This window comes from Penaeus monodon, unplaced genomic scaffold, assembly GCF_015228065.2.
Source record: "Penaeus monodon isolate SGIC_2016 unplaced genomic scaffold, NSTDA_Pmon_1 PmonScaffold_1908, whole genome shotgun sequence".
Taxonomy (NCBI): domain Eukaryota; kingdom Metazoa; phylum Arthropoda; class Malacostraca; order Decapoda; family Penaeidae; genus Penaeus; species Penaeus monodon.
The window spans coordinates 20,957-26,195 of NW_023648682.1; positions in this window are offsets into that span (position 1 = coordinate 20,957).

A 5,239-nucleotide genomic window follows, 5' to 3' on the forward strand; every position below is an offset into this window, starting at 1 on the left:
TTTACAGGGAGAAGTTATGTAGTATAGAGTTAGTAGTGTGCGTTCGTAGAGTGGCGTGTACTTAAATTTGAAAGAAGGCAACTTGTATGCAAGATGTGCGACAACCTGGCTGTGTTGACGAGGGTTCGCGAAGAATTTGCGAGGCAGGTGAGCCGGATTGGCGAGTGTGGCGGCGTAGAGTGCGAGGATACATCTTTAGCGACTTCGTTAGGAGGGTAGCACAGGCGTGAGTGGTCAGCACGAAGTAGTAGGACAGACATGGTGCGGGTAGGCGTGATCGAAGAGGACTTTGGTAGCGATGGCTGGCGTTAAAAGGGCGGGGAGGCACTTCGCGTGGATCGGCAACAGGCGTCGGCGAGAAGCGAGGTGGTAGGCGAATATGCGTCAGCGTTGTGAGGTTCTTGAACACCGCTGCCATCAAATGTAAGCGAGTGACCACCACAAGCCACCAGATGTAAGCGAGTGACCACCGGAAGCCACCAGATGTAAGCTACACGTGAGTTTGGGAACACCGCTTGTCTCAGATGTAAGCAAGTGACCACCAAGTCACCCAGATGTGAGCGAGATGAGAGATAGAATTGGGTGGGTCAGTAAAATGGGGGTTAGCTTGCTGGTTTTTCTTGAAGACAGATATGAGACCCCTCAAGAGACCCCGGTGTCCCCGGGTGGAGGACGAGGTGGTGGAGCTGGAACCCTGTGTGGCTTGGGTTGTCTGCCGTGTCTCTCTCCATGCCTTACGGGCTTGTCCCTTTATGCGGCGGTTTTCCCCTTTGAGGGCGGATGTTTATCCCTGTGCGAAAAGAGAAGCAGGGCGACACTGCGTCTTGCCCAAGGAAAGGGCAGCTACTTGGACGTAGGTGTGAAGTGTACATCCGGTCTTGGACGTATTGTTGACAATCTATCTATCTATCTATCTAACTATCTATCTCTCTCTCTCTCTCTCTTCTCTCTCTCTCTTCTCTCTCTCTCTCTCTCTCTATATATATATATATATATATTATATATATATTATATATATAAGTGTGTGTATATATTTTAAAATATATATATATAATATATATATATATATAGATATATATATGTAATATATATATATATACTATTATATATTATATATAATTATATATATAACATAATATATATATATATAATATATATAAAAAAAATATATATAAATATAATTTTATATATATATATATATAAAATATACAAAAAATATATATATATACATATATATATATATATTATATATTATTATATTATTTTTCTTTTTTCTCTTTCTCTCTATCTATTAAAATTTTCTATTATTTTTTATTTCCCTTTTTTCTTATATATATATATATATAAAAAAAAAAAAACAAAAAACACCCCCAAAAAACACCCCACACAAACACTCCAAACCAATATTATATATTATTTATATATATATATATATATATATATATATATATTTTATATATGTATATATATACATATCCACACAATGGTGTGTTGTGTGTGTGTGTGTGTGTGTGTGTGTGTGTGGCGTGTGTGCGTGTGTGTGCGTGGTGTGTGTGTTGTGTGTGTGTGTGGTGTGTGTTGTGTGTGTGTGTTTTTGTGTGTGTGTGTGTGTTTTGTGTGTGTGTGTGGTGAGTATAATCTCTATATATGTAATATAATATGTATATGCACACGCACACACACACACGCACATGCACGCACACACACCACATGTACACACACACACATACACAAAGGCACACACACACACACACACACCACACACACAACACAACACACCACACACACACCCCACAAAACACACACAAACATACACACACACACACACTCACACACACCCCACACACACACACAATATATATTTTATATATATATATATATATATATATTATATATATATATATATAATATATATATATATATATGTATATATATAATATATATATTATATATATATAAATATATATATTTTATATTTTTTTTTTTAACAGCCTCCATTCCACTGCAGGACATCTTTTAACGGTAGGTTCATGTCTGAGCCGCCGTGGTCACAGCATAATACTTAATTGTAGTTTTTATGTTATAATGCTCTTGGAGTGAGTCGTGGTAAGTTCCCAGTTCCCATCCACGGAGAGTGCCGGTGTTACCTTTTTTTTTTTTTTTTTGGGGGGGTAAACATTCCTCTGTTTTATCCGGGCTTGGGACCAGCACTAACTTTGGGCTGGTTTGGCCAACCGTGCTAGGTAGGCATCGAGGTGAAGTTCCCTGCCCAAGGGAACAACGCGCCGGCCGGTGACTCGAACCCTCGAACTCAGACTTGCCGTCGTGACAGTCGTGAGTCCGACGCTCTAACCATTCGGCCACCGCGGCCTTTGGCGATCATGGGCTTCCAGGAGTTGTCTTGGCAATTTGAGCGGGGGTTTGCCATTGCCCTTCCGCCGTTTTTTTTTTTTTTTTTTTTTTTTTTTTCCGAGTCACCATCTCTATTTACCCGGCACTGACTTGGGCTGGCTTGGCCACCCAGTGGCTAGGCAGGCAATCGAGGTGAAGTTCCTTGCCTAAGGGAAACAACGCGCCGGCCGGTGACTCGAACCCTCGAACTCAGATTACCGTCGTGACAGTCTTGAGTTCCGACGCTTTAACCATTCGGCCACCGCGTCACTGCAGGACATAGGCCTCTCTTAATTCATTACTGAGAGGTATATGCAGCGTCATTGTTGCCTGATTGGATGCCCATCCTAATCAACCGCGGTGTCTGCCACGGCGGTGACTTCCCCTACGACACATGCGTTTAAATTCCCAAGGCGATATGTCGTTTTCTAGGTAGGCAATCGAGTGAAGTTCCTTGCCCCAAGGAACAACGCGCCAGCCGGTGACTCGAACTTAGATTGCCGCCATGACAATCTTTAGTCCGATGCTGTAAACCACTCGGCCACGCGGCCCATATATATATATATATTATAAAATATATATATATATATATATATAGATATAATATATATATATATATAATGTGGATATATATATATATATATATATATATATATATATATAAATATATATATATATATATATATACATATGATATATATCATATATATATATACACACACACATACACGCACACACACACACAGATATAATATATATATATAATATTATATATTATATATATATATATATTTATTTTTATTTATTTATTTATTTATATCTATAGCTATATCTATACACACACACAAAACACACCCCACACACACACACACACACACCAATATATAATATATATATAATAAAATAGATATATAATATATATATATATATATATATATTTATTTATTTATTTATTTATTTATATCTATAGCTATATCTATATCTATATCTATCTATCTATCTATCTATCTAAACTATCTATCTATCTATCTATCTATATATATTTTATATAATATAAAATATATATATTATATATATATATGCTTGTGTGTGTTGTGTGTGTATATATAATATATATATATAATTATTTATAATTGATATATATATATTGATATATAATATATAAATTATATAATAAAATATTATATATATATATATATATATATATAATTATGTATATATATATGTGTGTGTGTGTGATGTGTGTGTGTGGTGTGGGTGTGTGTGTATAACATATATATATGTGTGTGTGTGTCACATTTTGAGGTTGATCAGATAATTCCTTCTTCCCCGTAACGAACGAAGTCTTGGCTGAAATGTACCCCAGTCATACTGGGAGCGTTTGGGAGACTGATTGAGGTTGTCGTTATTTTTTTCTGTTCTTGTTTTTTGTTTTGCTCCAGTTGTTGTTCTCATGCATACATTCTTCTCCCACTAATGATCTGTTTATCATCTATTTCAACATCAGAATATCCTCAGCCTTTGCAGATTTCTGATATTCATTATAAAAAGAATCCCTTTGAAGAGTCATTGTTATCATCAAGTCTATTTGTTTCAGGTCCATAACAAGGTGTCCATTATCAATTCGATCAAAATACTACCAATAAATACATAGGGTATGCAAGGAATACAAATAGGCAGTGCATCGGTCATGGTAGCTAATAAAGTGGTAATTACCATTTGAAAATGAAGATATTTGTAACAATACATTAATATGTTTTTATTTTATTATTTATTATGTTCTGAATCTCTTTGATAAGTTACAGTTAAGCATTAAAGCAAGAAACTCTCTGTTACCGAAAGTAAGTTTGATAAGAAATTATTTAAATATTGAGGCTTTTCTTGATAAATGCATTGAAATAATGAAATGTCAATTAGCGAGCATTATTATTTTTTCAGAAAGCGAAACGCTTCCCTTAGAAATGCCTCATAAGTCTGATCATAAACAAGAGGGAAGATATTACAGACAATAATAATACTGCAAAAAAGAAAAGCAGACAGGGGGTATGTGGGAGACATCCTGAGGTGATTAGCGAAATCGGTTGATTTTTGGCTCGGAGCAATGGCAACAGCGAGCGGGAAAATTGGATTCTATCTCTAAAAATATTTTTCCTTATATGAGGTGAGAGAATTTTTTTTTTCCTGGGCTATCAGTGAATGCTTCCTACTCGTGTTTGTTCTCTATATTACGCACGCACGCGCGCGTGTGTGTGGGGTGTGTTTGTGGTGTGAGCGGTATTCATGTGCAATTAAACCCATTTCAACCCCTTACATTTACCTTATTTGGTATTTAGTTACTCTACATCTCTCTCCATTCCCTTCGTGATTCTTACTCTCCATTCTCAAGTTTTGGAACAGACAAGCCCGAACATAGTGGGGTATTACTGAAACCAAACCACCACGGAATTACGTTCTGCCCCCCCCCCCCCCGTATTTTTTTTAATCCCAGTTGATATCGAGACCGTTTTTATGTTCCCACTCGGGTTTGAGTTTTTTGCCAAACTCAAAACCTTGTCTATAACGCAGAAGCAACAAACCAATAAGTCTTGTGCCACAAGAGCTACCATTGAACCCGAAGCCCCTCGCCTCGCTTGACATTGTTGCTTCTGAGTTTATAAAGTAAAATGAAGTAGAGTAAAAAAAAAAAAAAAAAAAAAATCTTACACATCCTTTTGCACTCTTCAGTGCTTTGCCTGCACCTTCAGTGCTATTGTTTTTGCAGGTGACACGAGACTACAGGAGTAGTAGTCAGCACCCACCTCAGACCCACAGCACTTTCTGCACCAGGGTAGCCCTTATGGGCATTGAC